Source organism: Mirounga leonina, unplaced genomic scaffold (genome assembly GCF_011800145.1).
Source record: "Mirounga leonina isolate KUSES-001 unplaced genomic scaffold, KU_Mleo_1.0 Mir_127, whole genome shotgun sequence".
Taxonomy (NCBI): Eukaryota; Metazoa; Chordata; class Mammalia; order Carnivora; family Phocidae; genus Mirounga; species Mirounga leonina.
Window position 1 is genome coordinate 24,067,311 of NW_023270316.1, and position 21,400 is coordinate 24,088,710.

Consider the following 21,400-nt stretch of genomic DNA (forward strand, 5'->3'; position numbering starts at 1 on the left):
TACATAGGGATGTCCAAACATTTTGGACAAGAGACACTAATCTGTAGAAAACACACCGTGACAAACTAGCTGGACTAGATATGCCATAGCAAACATTTTAATTCTCCTTGGACTCCGATGTGTTTAAATTTTTTTTTAGATTGATTTCATTTATTTACTTATTTATTTGACACAGAGAAAGATAGCGAGAGCAGGAACACAAGCAGGGGGAGTGGGAGAGGGAGAAGCTGGCTTCCCACCAACCAGGGAGCCTGATGCGGGGATCGATCCCTGGACCCCGGGATCATGACCTGAGCCAAAGGCAGACGCTTAATGATTGAGCCACCCAGGCACTCCTAATGGGTTTAAATTTTATAGGATGTCTTCTAGGAGTGCAGTCCTGACCACACCTTGATCAGATTTCTGGCCTCCAAACATGTGAAAGAGTAAATTCCTGCTTTTTAAGCCACCAGGTTTGTGGTAACTTGATATGGCAGTACCAGGAAATTAATACAAGTTTAAATAGCAAATTTAACAAATAATTAATAAGAATTCCAGAAGAGAGAATGGAAAAAAAAAATCATGAAAATTCTTTTTGAGAATTTTCCAGATTGATGAAAGACAAAATGAAGACATGTAATTTCATGAACTGGAAAAGCAAAAAAATATGTCTAAATCCATGACAGAAAAACTGGAAATTACCAAAAGCAAAAACAAATCCTAAGAACAATAAGCACTGTAATTCATAACAGACTTCCAAATAAATGGCAGGTCATAGAGAAAATCATAGGAGATCTTTAAAAACTATTTCAAACTAAATTATAAGGAAAATAAGGCATCTGAATTGTGGAACACAGATAAAAAGATTCTTACAGGGAAAGTTCAGGTTTAAAAAAGCTTATATTAGAAAGGAAGACAAATCTAAATTCAACGGTGTAACTGTCCGAATTAGAAAGCTAGGAAAAGAAAAACAAAATAAATCCTAAGCAAATAAAGTGAAGGAAACCATAAAGGTTAAGACTGAAAAATCAGTGATACAAAAGACAGTGGAAAAAATTAAGCAATCCGAAATCTGCCTCTTTGAAAAATTTAGCAACATTGATAAATCTTAGAGTAATCAGGAACACAGAGAGAGAACACATATGCCAACAGCAGGTATGAAAAAAGAGATCTCTGCAGATTCTACACACATAGAAAGAAAATGTTACAAGAATGTTACAAATTAAATTATGCCAATAAATTAACAGTTTTCATGAAATGGATACGTTTCTTGAAAACTATGACCAAAACCAACACATGATGAATAAAAATCCAAACAACTTTATGTTTGTAAAATACACTGAATTAATTCCCAAAAGCTTCCCATAAAGAAATTCACAACAATGATTTCATTGGTAAATTACAATTTCAATAAATCTAAGAAATGACAGCAATCTTTTCCAGCTAGACAAAGGACACATTCCTAAATTGTTTTCGGGGGCCAATGTAATCTTTATAAAACACCTAACAAAAATTTGACAAAAAATTATGAAATAACTTATAAATAAAACAACAAAATATCAAGTAGACTCTAGCAATACATAAAATAAATAAAATATAATGACCAATATGATAATATTGCAGGCATTCAAGTGTGGTTTAAAGAAAAAGAGGGCTGAAGAGACAGAAGAAAATAGAAGAAAAATCTATGGTTAACAATATACTTAATTAATGGTAGAATATTGAAAAATGTAGCTGTAAAGTTGAAAACAACACCAGCTGTCTGTTCTCGCCATTTCTGTTTAACACTGAATTGGATACCTGAACCAGGGATTTAAGAAATTTCAGAAAGCAGTGTATTAAACTGTCTGGATTCCTAGATGACATGACTGACAGAGTAAACGCAAAGCTATCTACAAAACAAAAACTAGAACAGTATGTTAGTTTAGCAAAGTTATAAGATTCCATACAAAACTAACCAATTTTTATGTATACTTGGCAAACAAATCAAAAAGGAACTTATAAGAAAAATTTTTATTTACAAAATGTCTGTTACAGTACCACCGGTCCTCTGCTGGGACTGCAGCTTGGTGCAATAGCTCTTTCCCTTTTTTAAAGTATGGGATGTGAAAACACACCACATCAAAGCAGCATTTACAAGGCTCGCACATATTTATTTCTCACTCAGGCATAGGCAAAGCAAGTTCATTCTCTGGAAGAACAGCATGACCCAAGAGCAAAAAGGCTCTCTGACATGGTTAAATGGAGGAGAATAGGTAAAGTGTGGGCCTGCTGTAAAGGTACATTTAGTGTAAGAGCTCTACTGATCCCCACCCAGTGAGTGCAGTTGAGCATTTACTGGTTGTTAACCTGGCAAATTTAACAGCTCAGCCAAAAGTCATTTTGCTGAGGATGATTTAATTGTCTTCATCCACAACATCAAAAATATAAGAAAGGATACACTTAACAGAGGATATGGAATACTGATCCACTGAAATCTATAAATTTTTGCTAAGCAAAACTTTAAATGACCTTAATAAATGAGAAAATAAACCATGCTTATGTATTGGAGACTAAATTGTTAAGATGACAGTTACTCAAAATTGTTGTACAGATTCAATGAAATCTTTTATAATTCCAGTTGGCCTTTTTTGTAGAACTGATAAACAGATTATAAAATGTATACAGATACGCAAATAACTTAGATTTTCTAAAGCAATCTTGAAAAAGAACAAAGTTAGAACACCGGTACCTGATTATAAAGCTACAGTAATCAAGACAGAGGGAGGTTCTTGCATAAGGATGAAAAAATAGGTCATTGGTATAGAGAACAAAAGTAGACCCAGACTTAATACAATCACTTAATTTTTATACTCTGATAAAATCGGAGAGAAATGTATTTTAAATAAAAATTATTAAAGCAATTAAATTTGTTCAGAGATTTACCTTGCTTTGAGATATTTTCCTGAACTTAAATTATGTGATTTATTGTATTTACATGTGAAATAGGGTATAGATTTTAAAATCTTCAAATGTTGCATAAACCTATTAAAATTATTATATTTTTTAAGCTCCTTGTCAGCTAGATATTAACTTGAATTTCTTTGCTTCTTATTTATGAATTACAGTGATTTTATCTCCTGGCTAAACTTAAAAAAAAAATCCAAGGCTATAGTTCAGGGTAGTATTTGAAACATTTTTTTAAAGGGATGGCTCTGTATAGCATTTGAAGCTAAATTTATTTATTATAAAATTTATTTATTATGAAATTTATATAAAATTTTGAATTCCTTTACTTAGATTTATTGTTGTTGTTGTTGTTTTTCTCCTCCTCACCATCAGTTGTGGTGACTTGAACTCCTCTTCCTCCTTCTATATGGCCCTCTCCTGCAGAGCATTAGCCTGATTCTTGAGTAACAGCTCTACTATAGGGGAAAAAAAATTACAATCTACACATACAGTAGCTTCCACACATTAGTTTCTTCAATTCGATTAGATATTTCTGAGGGCCTACACTGCAGAGTCAAATTCCTAAGTTCTGTTAGGAGATCATAGAGTTGGCTGAATTTTAATAACCGATACATATATCTACAGTTAAATCTTATATGCCAATTCTAGCTTAACAATTTCAAATATTGAGGCCTTGAATACCTTTCTTGCTTCTTTTTTCAACTTTTTAAATCGAACTATAGTGAATATATAGTTTTATGTTAGTTTTAGGTGCGCAGTATAATGATTCAACAATTCTATAGCAATTCTTATTTCAGTGCTCATTACAATAAAAACTTTTAATAACCTTTATCTATTTTACCCATCCTTCTACTCACCTCCCCTATGTGTTGTCTGTGTTTGAGAGTCTGTAATTTGTTTGTCTATTTTTTATGTTTGTTTCTAAATTCCACATATGAGTGAAATCATATGGTATTTATCTTTCTGTCTGTGACTTCTTTCGCTTAGCATTACACCCTCTAGTTCCATCCATGCTGTTGCAAATGACAAGATCTCTTTTTATGCTTGAGTAATATTTCATTATATATATAGTTATCATATCATATCATATCATACCATATATAGATAGATAGAGCACACCTTCTTCATTCATCTAAAGATGAACACTTGGATTCCTTCCATATCTTGACTATTGTAAATAATGCTGCAATAAACCTTAGGGTGCATGTATCTTCTCAATTTGTGTTTTTGTTTTCTTTGGGTAAACACCCAGCAGTGGAATTACTGAATCATATGGTATTTCTGTTTTTAATTTTTGGGGGAACCTCCATACTGTATTCCACAGTGGCTGCATCAGTTTGCATTCCCACTAATAGTGCACAAATGTTGCTTTTTCTCTACATCCTTGCTAACACTTGTTATTTCTTGCCTTTTTGATTCTAGTCATTCTGACAGGTATAAGGTGACATCTCATGGTGGTTTTGATTTGCATTTCCTTCATGATTAGTGATGTTGAAAATTTTTTCATTCACCTGTTGGCCATCTGTATGTCTTCCTCTGCCCATTTTTGGATCAGATTATTTGATTTTTTGATGTTGAGTTGTTTAAGTTTTTGTACCTTTTGTATATTAACCCCTTGTCAGATATATCATTTGAAAATATCTTTTCCCATTTAGTACCTTGTCTTGTCTTTTTGTTGATGGTTTCCTTTGCTGTGCAAAAGATTTTTTTATTATGGCATAGCCCCAATAGTGTATCTTTGCTTTTGTTTTCCTTGCCTCAGGAGACATATCTAGAAAAATGTTTCTATTAACAATTCCAAAGAAACTCTGCTTATGTGTTCTTCTAGAAGTTTTAAGATTTCAGATCTCACATTTAGGTCTCTAATCCATTTTGAGTTTATTTTTGTGTATGGGGTAAGAAAGAAAAAGAAATCATGTCACACCTTTTTTCCAACTACAGTAGCATAAAAACTAGAGATCAATCATAAGAAAAAAATAGAAAGAATGCAAATACATAGAAGCTAAATAACATGTTACTAAACAACAAATGGGTCAACCAAGCTTCATTCTTTTACAAGTAGCTGTCCAGTTTTCCGAGCACCATTTGTTGAAGAGACTGTCTTTTCTCCATTGTACCATTGTATATTTTCTCCTTTCTTATAGATTAATTGGCCATGTAAGTGTGAGTTTATTTCTAGGCGCTCTATCATGTTCCACTAATATATGTAACTATTTTTGTGCTGCCACTATACTGTTTTGATTACTACAGCTTTGTAGTGTATCTTGAAATCTGGGGCTGTGATACTCACATCTTTGCTCTTCTTCCTGAAGATTGATTTGTCTATTTGAGGTCTTTTGTGGTTCCATACAACTTTTAGGATTATTTGTTCTAGTCCTGTGGAAAATGTTGATATTGTGATAGGGATTGCACTAAATTTGTAGAATGCTCTTTTTCTGCCATCTTGGAGTTTGTGGAGTCCTGCTGGGAACAGGAATCCTATAATGCCAAATAATGTCTGGAAGGCTGTGGTCCAAGGCCATTTTTGCTGGCTATAAGCGCGGTCTCTGGAACCAGAGGCAGCACAGAAATCTTCTTAAAATCGAAGGTGTTTATGCTTGAGACGAAACGGAATTCTATCTAGGCAAGAGATGTGCTTATGTGTACAAAGCAAAGAACAACACAGTGACTCCTGGTGGCAAGCCAAACCAAACCAGAGTAATCTAGGGAAAAGTAACTCGTGCTCATGGAAACAGTGGCATGGTTCGTGCCAAATTCCGAAGCAACCTTCCTGCTAAACCCATTGGCCACAGAATCTGTGTGATGCTGTACCCCTCAAGGATTTTTTATTGTTATGTTAATCACCATACATTACATCATTAGTTTTTGATGTAGTGTTCCATGATTCATTGTTTGTGTATAACACCCAGTGCTCCATGCAGAATGTGCCCTCTTTAATACCCATCACCAGGCTAACCCATCCTCCCACCACCCCCAGAACCCTCAGTTTGTTTTTCAGAGTCCATCGTCTCTCATGGTTCGTCTCCCCCTCCGATTTCCTCCCCTTCATTCTTCCCCTCCTGCTATCTTCTTCTTCTTTTTTTTTTTTTTTTAACATATATTGTATTATTTGTTTCAGAGGTACCGATCTGTGATTCAACAGTCTTACACAATTCACAGCACTCACCACAAGGATTTAAATTTAATGAAAAGTAAATAAAGGTGTAGATTTGTTCTCTTGTTAAAAAAAAAAAAAATCTGTAGAATGCTTTAGGTAGGATGAGAATTTTAACAATATCCATTCTTCCAATCTAAGAACATGGAATATCTTTCCATTTTTTGTTATCATCTTCAATTTTTTCCATCAGTGTTTTATAAATTTTAGAGTACAGGTGAACTCCTTGGTTAAGTTTATTCCTAGGTATTTTTTGGCACAATTATAAATGAGATTGCTTTCTTAATTTCTCTTTTCTACTCCTTCATTATTAGTGTATAGAAGTGGAACAGATTTTTTTTTAAATTTTTTAAATTTAATTAATTAACATATTATGTATTATTAGTTAGCGAGGCAGAGTTCAGTGATTCATCAGTTCTATATATTACATCACATGCCCTCCTTAATGCCCATCACCAAGTTACACCATCTCCCCATCTCCCTCCCCTCCAGCAACCCTCAGTTTGTTTCCTATAGTTAAGAGTCTCTCATGGTTTGTCTCCCTCTCTGATTTAATCTTGCTTTATTTTTCCCTCCCTTCCTCTATGCTCCTCTATTTTGTTTCTTAAATTCCACATATGAGTGAAATCATATGATAATTGTCTTTCTGTGATTGACTTATTTTACTTGGCATAATACCCTCTAGTTCCACCAAAATCGTTGAAAATGGGAAGATTTTTTTTTTTTTTTTTGATGGCTGGGTAATATTTCATTATATATATATATCACATTTTCCCTATCTGTTCATCTGTCAATGGACATCTGGGCTTTTTCCATAGTTTGGCTATTGTGGACATTACTGTTATAAACATTGGGGTGCAGGTACCCCTTTGAATCACTACATTTGTAACTATGGGGTAAATACCTAGTAGTGCAATTGCTGGGTCATAGAGTAGCTCTATTTTTAACTTTATGAGGAACCTCCATACTGTTTTCCAGAGTGACTGCACCATCTTGCATTCATCCACCAACAGTGTAAGAGGGATCCCCTTTCTCCACATCTTCGCCCATTTTTGTTGTTTCCTGACTTGTTAATTTTAGCCATTCTGACTGGTGTGAGGTGGTAGCTCATTGTGGTTTTGATTTGTATTTCCCTGATGCTGAGTGATGTGGAGCATTTTTTTCATGTGTCTATTGGCAATTTGTATGTCTTTGGAGAAATATCTGTTCATGTCATCTGTCCATTTCTTGACTGGATTATTTGGTCTTTGGGTATTGAGTTTGATAAGTTCTTTATAAATTTTAGATACCACCCTTTATCTGATAAAACATTTGCAAATATCTTCTCCCATTCTGTAGTTTGCCCTTTGGTTTTGCCAACTGTTTCCTTTGTTGTGCAAAAGCTTTTTATCTTGATGACCTCCCAATAGTTTATTTTTGCCTTTGTTTTCCTTGACTTTGAAGATGTGTCTAGCCAGAAATTGCTGTGGCTGAGGTCAAAGAGGTTGCTGCCTGTGTTCTTCTCTAAGATTTTGATGAATTCCTGTCTCACATTTAGGTCTTTCATCCATTTTGAGTTTATGTTTGTGTGTGGTGTAAGAAAATGGTCCAGTTTCATTCTTCTGCATGTGGCTGTCTAATTTTCCCGACACCGTCTGGCTGAGGGTTTATCAATTTTGTTTATTTTTTCAAAGAACCAGCTTCTGGTTTCAGTGATCTTTCCTATCGTTTTGTTTTTTTAGTCTCCACTTCATTTATTTCTGTTCTAATTTTTATTATTTCCTTCCTTCTACTACTGGCTTTGGGTATTGTTTATTTTTCTTTTTCTAGTTCCTTTATGTGTAAGGTTAGATTGTTTATTTGAATTTTTTCTTTCTTGAGTTAAGCTTGTATTACCATAAACTTCTCTCTTAGAACAACTTTTGCTACATCCCAAAGATTTTGGACTGTTGTGTTTTTATTTTCACTTGTCTCCATGTATTCTTTTAAATTTCCTTTTGATTTCTTGGTTGACCCATTTGTTGTTTAGTAGCATGTTATTTAGCTTCTATGTATTTGCATTCTTTCCAGGTTTTTTTCTTATGATTGATCTCTATTTTTTATGCTACTATAGTTGGAAAAAAAGTGTGGCATGATTTTTTTTTTAATTTATTGAGATTTGTTTTGTGGCCTAACATGTGATGTATACAGCAGAGTGTTTCATGTGCACCTGAAAAAAATTTGTATTCCACTATTGACAGAACGTTCTGTATATATGCTTGGTCCATCTGGTCTAATGTGTCATTCAAAGTAACTGTTTCCTTGTAGATTTTCTGTCTGAAAGATCTATATATTGATGTAAGAGAGATGTTAAAGTATCCCACTATTATTGTATTACTGTTAGTTTCTTCCTCTGTGTCTGTTAACAGTTGCTTTATGTATTTAGGTGCTCCCATATTGGGTGAATAGAATTTACAATTGTTATATCCTCTTCTTGGATTGTTCCCCTTATCAGTATGTAGTGTCCTTCTTTCTCTCTTGTTACAGATTTTGTTTTCAAGTCTATTTTGTCCAATATAAGTATTGCTACCCCAGCTTTCTTTTCACTTTCATTTGCATGGTACATGTTTTTTCATCCCTTTCAATCTGCATGTGTGATTAGATTTTTTAACATCTTCAAGTGTTTTTAATCTCTATGAGCAAGTATTTCTTTTAAATTCAGAGACTTTATAATCCAAATTACTTTTTGTTTCAAGAAAGAAGCAAAGATATATCCAATTTGTTTGTTTAGAAGATATGTTGTACTCTGTTTGTTTAGAAGATATGTTGTACTCATACAATAGAGGAAATCTCATTAAAATTTCCAAGAATTTAGGTAAACTTACAGGAGTTTATTGATGGGTTACCCCTACTTTATTGTATGATGTTATCTATAATACATTTCTAGTCATATTGTGGATGGGGTCAGGGTTAACTTTAACACATATTATCAAATGGTGGTTAACATATGAAGATTTTCCTCCATATTGATTTGACTCATTTGTGTACATTTTATGAAAATTCCCCAATACCTTAAAAACAAGGAGAAATTTCATATCTTAGATTTCACATCAGGATTATAAGGAGGTATAAAGCTAAAGATAAGCCAGAAGTCATTCCTCTCATTCCATGTCCATTCACATTCCAACAGTTAATGTTCATTTATATGTGAAAACAATTAAAGTTCTTTGTAATTAATCTAATATCAGTATTTGCTTATATTTTCTATTCCTATAGTACAAATAACAAATTTATATGTACAAATAATCTCCAAATGTTTTAAAATGTCTTCCGCTGATACAAAAGAACCAGCACAACTATAAATAGGACATTATAAAAAGCTAAGTACTTTACTGTTGTAAGGAGATTTTTAATTATGATGTCATGGGAAAAACTAACAAAATTGAATACCGATCACAAGATAAAAAAGCACTGAGTATTCTATCAATAATTGGGAACAATTTTAAATGTCATTTGTATCCCAGATGCCTAGAGATCTGAGAATCATCAAGACAAACAAGTATAAAAAGATAATCAGATTTTATGATTGCCACTACTTCAAAGAGTGGTATTTTCTGCCATCTAATAGAAACCAAATGATTGTAAAAACTAACTTTTCAGTGCTTTTATTTGTAATGAGGGCAATGAGAAACAGACTAGTTCTGTGAAACTGCCAATTATTGAACTGGGTAAAATTTAAGGAGAATTGGTTTGGGCACAAGGACATTGTATCAGGATTTGGACAGATTTAAGTTGAGATGCTTATTAGATATCAAAATACAGATCTAGTAAGCATTTTGATAAATGAGTCTGGAATTCAAGGGAAAAGTTCAGTAAAAAATAATGGAGAATTGTTAATTTATGCACAGTGTTTAAAGCCTTGAGATTGGATGAGATAGAAAAGAGGAAAGGGCCTAGAACGGTGCTCTAAGAGACTCTAACATTTAGAGATCATGGATATGAGGAGAATCTAGCAAAGGAAATGGAAGAAGTAACCAGTGAGGTAGGAAAAATTGAGTATAATGTCCTAGAAACTAGGATAAACATATGGCTTCAGGAAGGAAAGTGTAGCTAATTGTATCAAATACTATTCAGAGGTGAAGTTATATGAGAAATCAGAAATTATCCATTAGATGTAATAATTTCCAGGTGATTGTTATCCTTGACAAAATCTCATTCAATCAACTTTGTGAAAATGGCTCATTGGAGTCATTCCAAAAAGAAAAATAGGAGAAAAATAATTATATGACTTCTCTTTCAAAGATTTTCTTATTAGGAAGTACAGAGAAATAGCTTATTTGCTAAAGAGGACTCTGTTATTGAGATGGTCTTATTTATGTTTTAAGGTAGATAAATTATAGCCTAAAGATGCTGTAGATAATGAGGCAAATGCTGAAACAATGCCTGTGAAATTTTCAGTTCATTTCCTTTACAATCATTCAAAAATCTTAACAATTTGATTTTTGTATTCTTTTGTAAGTATGAAGTTTTGAAAAGTTTTGAAGATGGATAAAGCTGACCCTTAGAGAAATAAAAACTTCCCCCAAATGGTACAAAATGGACAAATGATAAAGTTGAGAGAATAGAAAGAATATATCAGTAGCTTAGAAAATTGAAAAAAGATAGTTCTCTTTGTGTATGTGTATGTCTGTGCATGTGTGCATATATGTGTGTGCTTGTGTGCACATAAGAGAGAGACTAAAGGGTATGACTGGAGTCATTAGTAATTAAAATCAAAACGGTGACTATCATTACATGTAGTCTGCACAATTGGATATACAGTTGAATATAAATGAGATTAAATCACTGCCTTGTACAATATTTTTAAAAAAAGAAAAATACTAGTTAGATTAAAATTATTTTCAGATTTTGGGGGCACCGGGGTGGCTCAGTCAGTTAAGCCTCTGCCTTCAGCTCACGTTGTGATCTCAAGGGCCTGGGATCAGACCTGCACTGGGCTCCCTGCTCAGCAGGAAGTGTGCTTCTCCCTCTCCTTCCGCCCCTCCCCCTCAGTTCATGTTCTCTCTCTCTCTCAAGTAAATAAATAAAAAATCTTTAAAAAAATTATTTTTAGATTTTTAAATTTTTTGCAAAATTTAAAATGTAAATTTTTGTCTAGTGAAATACTTTATTAAAATATTTTTAATTCATATTTCCTTAATGCTTAGGGAAATTTTGCATCCTTTTTATGCCTTTTCTTTTTTTTTTAAGATTTTTTTTTTTTAATTTATTTATTTGAGAGAGAGAGAATGAGAGAGAGCACATGAGAGGAGGGAGGGTCAGAGGGAGAAGCAGACCCCCTGCTGAGCAAGGAGCCCGACATGGGACTCGATCCCAGGACTCCGGGACCATGACCTGAGCCAAAGGCAGTCGCTTAACCAACTGAGCCACCCAGGGGCCCGCCTTTTCTTTTTTTTAAGAGAGACAGAGAGTGCGTGCATGTGAATAGGTGCAGAGGGAGAGGGAGAGAGAATCTTAAGCAACTCCACGCTCAGAACAGAGGCCCAGGCATGGCTCATTCTCAGGACCCTGAGATGATGACCCTGAGATCACGACCCTGAAATTAAGAGTAGGTCACTTAACCAACTGAGCCCCCAAGCACCCCTGCATCCATTTTGTGTCTTATAATTTGTGAGTTCTTTACAGACTTCTTTGTTAGTCATATGGATTGCAAATGCCTTTTGTTTCCCACAATATATAGCTTGTCTTTTTACTTTGTTTAAACTCTTAGAGTTTATTTATTTTAATGTGGTCAAATTAATTAATCTCACTTTATGCCTTATGCTTTTTCAGTCTTGTTTAAGAAATAACATGCTGCTGTGATTTCCTGAAGATATTTCAATCTATTTTTTTAAGATAAATTGCTTAGCATTATGCTTGTGTCATTTATATTTTAATCTATTTTAGAATCAGCTTTTCTGATACTCGTAATACTCAAATGGCTGGCTTTCCCCTAAGTATTATTTTTTCTCTATATCATAAATACTTTCCATATTTACATAAATGTTATTATTAAATTTAAAGAAAAGTTTTACTCATAGAATGAAGAAAAAATATTTCAATTAAATATTTATTTAAAAGGTTTTCTCTATTACTACTTATAATCAAAATTAAGAACATGATGTCTCTCTTCATAAAATTAAAGACACATACACACGCATAATCTGTATATCAAAAAAATCCATAATCTGTATATCAAAAAAATCCATCCCTTCATAAAATTAAAGACACATACACACGCATAATCTGTATATCAAAAAAATCCATCCCTTTAGGTAATTTATATGCAAATACTGTTTTTGTGTATTATAAAATATGTATTTCAACACTCCATGAAATGCATAAACAAAGCCACACAAGGGCAGAGTTTCTCAACTACATTTGGGTAAGTAAAGAAAATCTTTCTTCACAAATGAACCCATCTTTTTATTCTCCAGAAATTAATAGAAAGTCAAGTGCTCATTTTATATTAAAAATTGACCTTAGTATTCTTATCATGAGATAAATCAACAACCCATGTAGCTCCTTAATATGGCTTTTCAGTATTTAATATAATCAATTCTAGGGGATGAAGATTTTGTGCTTCTAGAAAATAAATTTTAAACAACAGTAAGGTCAAATTTTAGATTTTTAAGATGTTTTAGACATCATTGAGTAGGGTGTGATCATCTTGTTTAGTGAGTTCCAGAGAAAGTAAATAAGGTCTTCAAAAGGGTCACAAATAACTTTATTGGTAGAATTGGAATTCTGATTTTATCTTTGTAATGGAATGCTTTGAGTACTACATAATTCCAACTTTAAGTTGATTGATTAATTTTAATCAATCAAAATTTTTTATGATAATGTGTGACATCGTCTAAACGTTTTAAATGTGAACTTTACGAAAAAGAAGAGAATGTAGGAGACTGGATATTTTTGAAGGCAGCAATAATGTAATCATAACAATAACAACAATTCTAACCATGATGAAAATTTGGGAGAAATATTTCAAAGTAATTGAGACTTATATAATTGTATTGCATGCATGCATATGGAATAAATCTGAAGTCATTGCTCTGATTGAGGATTATCTTGCATGTATTAAAGTTCCAAATAATATCTGCAGAAATTAAAATAATTATTTTCCTTGTCTACCACCTCAAATTGTGATTCACAATTTAATCATTAGCACCAATTTATATTTAGAGACTTTCAACAGTACAGCATTTGCATCACAATCTGTTTTTTAATTTTTTTAATACAGTGTCACTTCAAGATAACTGCAGTGTAATGCTAGTTTGGTAATCAAAATTGTAAATATGGTAGATAAGGATAACATTGGTGTACATCTGGCAGTTCAATTGATGGTTTGCAATAGGGAGACTGCAATTAAAAGCAATGTACCAATATCAATATCTGCAAGGCAGAGATTTTTCTAATAAATGGGGTAGTAAAACATAAGAGAAAACAGATATCCCTTCCTGCGATCTAATATTGAATATTAGATCAATGGTACCATCTTCCATTGCAATCATCCCAAATTCTAAAATGTGAATTTCTTTCTTATGATTTACTTTAATCTGAAAATCAGAGATTTTATCACAAAATTTAATAAGTCCTCAAACTGACTCCTACTCTTTTCTGCATCTTCAGTCCATTAAATAATTATGTATATTTTGTATATGAATATGTGTGTGTGTGTATATATATATATATTTGGAATTTTACAAGAATACTTACATGTACATATATCTAGATAATGTGTTATTCTTGCCTATATAACTATGACACTGTCATTTTTAACTGCCTATATGTTTAGCTCTAGCTAAAATCATGGTTGCCAAGGAAGACTATTTTTTGATTTGTGGTCAATGCTGCAGTTTGCAGAACCTGGCACTGTGACTGCCTGTTAAGCCCCAGGTCAGCTCAAAGCCAGAGTGGAACAAAGCTACGTCCTCTGTTCGTTGCACAGCAGGCTGATCCATCTAATGTTTTTGCTAGTTACAGCTTTGTTGGGTTGTTGAAGTTCTGTTTGGAACAAGCTTTGAAAACTTGTGTTTGCTTGGTGATTTATATCCTCACTTGGTTCAAAGAGCTGATTGGTTTCTATGGCATAGGCAGTACATTTTTATCCACAGAATCAGAATTGTCAATATGCTTGAGTGAAATGTTTTGATTGAACCAGTAAGAGCTTTAGAATGTAGCTGTGTTGGACATATTGATTCATATATACATGCTGTTTGTTGTAATATATCTCTTGTATTCTCCTCCTACATTGTTCACTTGTTCTGTAAATAAGGGAGGTCAGAAATAAGCATTCTTATTTTATTTATCAGAATTGAAATGAATTCCAGTGGCTGGAGTCATCAGCACTGTTGACAACTATTGGATCAGAAAGGTTCCTTTGTGTTGTGGACAAACCACATAACTTCTCTTTACCCAAATTCTCAGTCAGCCAAATGGACGAAACACAATGTTAAAATTAAAGAACAATATCTTTAAAATGGGCGACACAGGGGCGCCTGGGTGGCTCAGTTGGTTAAGCGACTGCCTTCGGCTCAGGTCATAATCCTGGAGTCCCGGGATCGAGTCCCGCATCGGGCTCCCTGCTCGGCAGGGAGTCTGCTTCTCCCTCTGACCCTCCTCCCTCTCATGCTCTCTGTCTCTCATTCTCTCTCTCTCAAATAAATAAATAAATTCTTTGAAAAAATAAATAAATAAATAAAATGGGCGGCACAGAATTCTGATTCATTTTATCTAATAATTTCATTCATTTTGGTGGTTTCATAATCAGATTATAACTAAGTAGTAATGTGTTTGAAAGTACTCACTCCAAAAGTAAAAATTTGGATATACAAAAAGGATACATAAAATGATTAATGGGAGGTGATTATTTACTACCAGAGTTAGCTATATGATATATAGATATTTTTTTTGACTAGTGCTTTTAGGATATTGATTGGTTTATAAAATTAAAATTGTATAAAGTATAAAATTATTTTATTAAAATAGGTATAAACATCACTAACTTTTAGAAATAATGTACATATTATATTAATTTAATTTAGAATATCTTGACATAGTTTATTGAAACATTAGCAAATATATATGTTCCTGACATATGACATATTTATAAGGTGAAATTTAATTCTATAAATAGTTGCAAAATTTTGCTATAGTTGATTGCCACAGCCTGAGTAATACCATACAAAGTTTATGTGGGCAATATAAGATTTCATGAAGTGCACTGAGTTTATAAACACATTAAAATCTTTATTCTTGGTGCATGAATATTTTTTCTTCTCAAACTAAATATTTCAGCCCATTTTATAAAGACCTCTGCAATCTCAGTATTGTTACACATGATATAAGGTGATGAAAAACTAGGATAATTCAAAATCATCAAATATGATCAAAACATATATTGTGTGGTCTAGTCTACTGCCCAATGCTAAGGACTGTACACAACCAGTAAAGCCGAAACAGTCTATGTTCTAGTTCTCCCTTCTAGCCAACATATAGGAAACATATAGGTATAGGAAAATGTTAGAAAGCAGACACACAATCAATAATAAATGAATGCTATTCTCTTTTGAGTTTTCAGATACACCATTTGTAGGGCACTAATATCCTTAGTCATTTTAATTCAGGGTACTGATAGTATCGAGAAATGTGCACATCTTAGCTAGCTATGTTTACACATTTATTACAAGAGAGATTATTTTCAAAGTGAGTGACCGTTGGCATTGGTAGAATCTGTACCCACAAAACAACTTTCAATAACTAACACACACTAAAGTGGAATTAGACATTTGCCTGATGAGCAGGGATCAGATAATAGTTTGAACAATCAACAAGTTATCTATGTTCATAAATATATATATATATATGCTCTTAGGAAGTAAGTTTCTATGTCAAAATCTAACAATATTCTCAGAACTGATAGAAAAGAACAATAATGCCAATTGTTTCACAGTTCACTTCTTTCTTGACTGCTCTAACTGCATTGAACCTTGTCAGCATTTCCAGAAGAGTTAAGTTGTTCTAAAATTATTGTCTGGTCCTTCTTCTCTAGCTAGAAAAGTAAAACTTGTAGTTAGAGAAAAGTAGAGGATTCAAACTGAAACAGGCCTTACACAATACCTGTGTAACTGCAGCAATGTATAAATGAGAATTTGAAATAGAAAACCTTAAAGGAACTTCTTTGAAGTCATGTTGCTAGTTAGAAGGGGAGTAAAATCAAATTGTTTTTCACTTTAACTCACTATCAGCAAATGATAAAGTGTGCTCTTTCTTATTCTTGGTTCACTAGTGGTAAGGATTACAAAATAAATTCTGAAATGGTTACACATTGACTTTGCAGGTTTTAACACTGATTTCTTGTTTTAAAGTCTATCCCAACCAAAGTTTTTATGAATTCCCATGGAGTGGATGGTTTTGTTTCATCAATTTTTTAAGGCATAAAATTTGTGTATGATATTTTATGTGTTTGTATATTTTCTTGTGGCATATTGATAGATTTGATAAAATTGTCAAAAGAAAAAAATGACCTATGGGCACTTGGGTGGCTCAGTCGTTAAGCGTCTGCCTTCGGCTCAGGTCATGATCCCAGGGTCCTGGGATTGAGCCCCATTTCAGGATCCCTGCTTGGCAGGAAGCCTGCTTCTCCCTCTTCCTCTCCCTCTCCCACTCCCCCTGCTTGTGTTCCCTCTCTTGCTGTGTCTCTCTCTGTCAAATAAATAAAATCTTAAAAAGAAAATTTTAAAAAATGACCTAAAAGGTTAAATTTCATAACCTCTTCAGTAAAACAAAGCACAAAGACACATAAAAAAGTTAATATGTATATATATAGGTAGACAGAATGATTAATATAAAAATTACCTGGTTTTTAATAAACATACATGGTAAGGTTATATATTTGGATTGTAATTGAAGATGTATTTTTTGTTACTTTATTTTTACGATTATAAGACCTTGATTATTTTTTTTTAAATAACCAGGGGTTATAGTACAATTACTTAGCTTATCATACAAGTTTCCACCAGAGTTGGCCCTTACCAACTGTTTATTTCCTGGGGCTGCTGTAACAAATCAGCACAAATTTGATGGCTTAAAATAACAAAAATTTATTCTCTTATAGTTCCGGAAGCCAGAAGTCCAAAACTAGTTCCACTTGGCTGAAATCAAGGTGACAGCAGAGCTGTGCCCTACCCCCGCCCCCACAGACACTCTAGAGAATCCATTCCTTGCCTCTTTCAGCTTCTGGTAGCTATAACCATTCCTTGGCTTGTGGCTCCATCACCACAAATTCTGCCTTGGTGTCCACATTATCGTCTTCTCTGTGTGTCTCAATTTTTTTTCTCCGCCTCCCTCTTTTGTTGATACATATGACTGCATTTAGAGAACACCAAGATAATCTGGTAAAATCTCATCTCAAGATCTTTAACTTAATCATATCTGCAAAGACCTTTATGCCCATATAAGGTAAAATTTACAGATTTCAAGGACTAGGGCATGCATCTATTTTGGGGTGTCATTATTAAGCCTACTAAACTGACTCTTCTTTGTTAGTATTTACTTTCCCACCAAGAGTACCTTACAGCTCAACTATAGACCAATTACAATTACACCAATTACAATTTTTCAACACATCAACCTCTCTCTCTCTTCAGTTCCTTTCACTTATTATTCCATTTGTCTTCAAGGCTCTTCCTCATGGCTCTTGACTTACTTCATTGTTTCATATCCTTCAATCTAATTCAGGTTAAAACAAACAATCAAACAAACAAAAAAACAAAACAACAGCAAAATATTCCTTATGTAAATAGAGTTGACTTCATTAGTAGAAATGGTAATTTACTTTAAAACAGTGTTCTGTCACTAGGGAAATAAGCTGCATTGCAATGAGAAAACTGGAATCACTAAGTTATCTATAAATCAGAATTGGATTTTCTGTTATTACAATGGGTATTGATAGCAAACTTTTCCAAAATTAAAATGAATAGTATAAAGAGAGTTTAAATATATTCTATTTTTAGATCATAACATTTTCTAGCTTATAAAAAGGCATTAATTCCTTATTAGAAAACTGACTATTTAAATTAAATGTGTGGGGTGCCTGGGTGGCTCAGTCATTAAGTGTCTGCCTTCAGCTCAGGTCATGATCCCAGGGTACTGGGATTGAGCTCCGCATTGGGCTCCCCGCTCCACAGGAAGCCTACTTCTCCCTTTCCCACTCCCCCTGCTTGTGTTCCCTCTCTCGCTGTATCTCTCTCTGTCAAATAAATAAATAAAATCTTAAAAAAATATAAAATGAAAGGTATAATATGTTCTAAAGAGCAATATGCCTTTCCTACATTTTAGAAAAAAAAAGTTTCTACACATTCTTTAACATATGAAAAAGCAAAACCTCATAATGTCATTTTATAGCACTTCATTCTAAAACCTCATAGTACTGATCATATGTTTACTTAATTCAACTCATAATCAAGAAAATGTACTCTGGACTAAGTAGTAACCTGGGAAAGGAAGACAGAGAGCACAGTGAGACATAGCTCTTGTTCTTAAGGAAATTTTAACATAAGAAGGGACATAAATGAGTCAATGATAAGTAAGAGAATTGGGTAAGTGATACAGATGTTAAAATACACAATAGGAACACAGACTAGAAATGAAAGACGTGTGTGCATGCGCGCGCACCTGCATGCATATGGACACACCCATGGGATGCATGGTAAAGATTGGTGGGGAGCTGGAGAATGACTGCAGCTTTTGGACCCACCTAAAAGGAGCAGTAGGGATCCACTAGGCAGTCTGAGTCAGAAAGAGATGACTTAGCAAAAAACACTAAGAAGTCAGACCAGCACAGAGATATGCAAGTAGTCCAGATTATTCAGAGCAAAGATTATCAAATTTGATTAATGTAAGAAACTGGCACAGGGACGCCTGGGTGGCTCAGTCGTTAAGCGTCTGCCTTTGGCTCAGGTCATGATCCCAGGGCCTTGGGATTGAGCCCCGCATAGGACTCCCTGCTCAGAAGGGAACCTGCCTCTCCCTCTCCCACTCCCCCTGCTTGTGTTCCCTCTCTCGCTGTGTCTCTCTCTGTCAAATAAATAAATAAAACCTTAAAAAAAAAAAAAAAAAAGAAAAGAAAAGAAACTGGCATAAACAGAAATCTTGGGTGCCCGAGTGACTCAGTCAGTTGGGTGTCCAACTCTTGATTTCAGCTTGGGTCATGATCTCAGTTTCCTGGGATCAGGTGCTACATCAGACTCTGAGCTGCTGAGCATGGAACCTGCTTGAGATTCTCTCTCCCTCCCCCTATGCCTCTTCCCCCCATGTTCTCTCTCTTCAAGGAAAAAAAAAAAAAGAAATCTTACATAATTCCCATTGACATACTCTAAAGTGTATTGTTACTTAATATCTATAAATATGGAGCATCATTTTAAAACATCTTATGCATAAATTAAGAAAGTATAAAACTAATGCAAATTTATAAATTGTGTTTAATGAAAACTATAAAATTAATAGGAGTAAAATTAACATTTAATGTAGTGTCCTGCTAGCATTCAGTTCTATGTTAAATTTAAAGTATTTTAACTTTAATTTTACTAATACAGAAAATGTCTGTTCTCAGAAAGTAGAAATGCATGGAATAACTGCAAATTTATTTTTGGATAGATCAGGATAAGCAATCCTTCAATTTAATACAATTTCTGCTCAGTGATTATTACTTAAATGCCAATTTTAAAAAGATGCTATTTGAGGATAATATTTAAATTGTGGCAATATTTAACTTGACCTAAATGGTAAGTCAATGCAATTATTACTGAAACTGGAAAAAATGAGGTTATACCTTAGATTCATAGTTAGTAGCCACTGGAAATACCTGATTCACAGCATTTTGAAAATAACCAATTAATCACACCTCTCTCTCCTCAAATTTTAAGCCATAGGAGAAACTGATATACTAGTCAACAAGAGCTAAGAATACCCTCTTTATTACCAATAACAAAAAGACATTGGAAATCATGGTTTGGCCCTGAGTCCAAATTTGCTGCCTTACTAGTATTATATCCCCATAAGCTTAGACACTGAACAGCATATGAAGATTGTACAGCTAACAGTTAGAATCAGCCAGTACTAAAGCATATTTTGGTCTATAGCACAGGCCAACCAGCACACAGAGTAAGAATGAAAAGCCACTCAAGAATAGTAATTTATGAATCAATAGAACACATCATGTTAACAGAATAGAAAGCAAAACCCATGTGGCCATCTCAATAGGCACAGAAAAACTATTTGGTAAAGTCCAATAACTTTTCCTGATAAAATGATTAAAAAAAAAAAAACAACACTCAACAAACTAAGAATAAAATGGAATTTGCTCATACTGAGAAAGAACATCTCACTACTTTTATTCAACATGTCTGCTAGAAGTTCTATCCTGGATAATTAGGCAAAAGGAAGAAATCAAAGGCATCCAGATTAGAAACAAAGAAGAAATTATCTTTTTTTGCAGATGGGCATGATCTGGTACATAGAAAACCCTCAGGAATCTACAAAATAATTGTTAGAACTTATAAAATGAGTTCAGTAACATTGCAAGATAAAAGATTGATATATAAATAAAGTATATTTCTAATAATAGTGAATAACCTAAAAGTGAATTAAGGCAATGATCCCATTAAACATCAAAAACATCAAAAGAATAAAATACTTAATAAATTTCACCAAAAAAGTGCAAGACTTACACAATGAATACTACAAAATATATTTGAACAAAATCACAAAAGAACTAAATAAATAGAAGGACATCTCAAGGTCATGGGTTAAAAGACTTAATATTGTTACAATTGTATACTGCTCAAATTGATCTATGGATTCAATGCATCCCCTATCTTAATCCCAGGTGCTTTCTTGCAGAAATGGTAAACTAATGCTGAAGTTCCTATGGAAATGCAAAGGTCCCAGAATAGCCAAACAATACTAAAAAGAAGAACAGAGTTGGAAGACTCATATTCCCTGATTCCAAAACTTACTAAAAAACAACAGTAATCAAGATAGCTGCTTATGGTACCAGCATAAGGATTGGCATATAGATCAATAAGCTGGAATTAATAGTTTAGAAATAAACTCTTATGTTTATAGTCAATTGATTTTTGGCAACTGTGCCAAGACAATTAAAAGGGGAAATGATTTTTTTTTTTAACAATATGGTGCTGAGACAATGGGATATCCACACAAAAGAATGAAGTTGGTCCCTTACCTCTTACAACATACAAAAAAGAGAAAGAAGAAAGAAAGAAAGAAAGAAAGAAAGAAAGAAAGAAAGAAAGAAAG

At 33.5% G+C, this 21,400-nt stretch overlaps 1 pseudogene; it reads left to right on the plus strand.

Annotated features, from left to right (window-relative positions):
• The first annotated feature begins 5,421 nt into the window (after positions 1 to 5,421).
• Positions 5,422 to 21,400, plus strand: part of LOC118009648 — an 84,575-nt pseudogene continuing 68,596 nt past the window's right edge.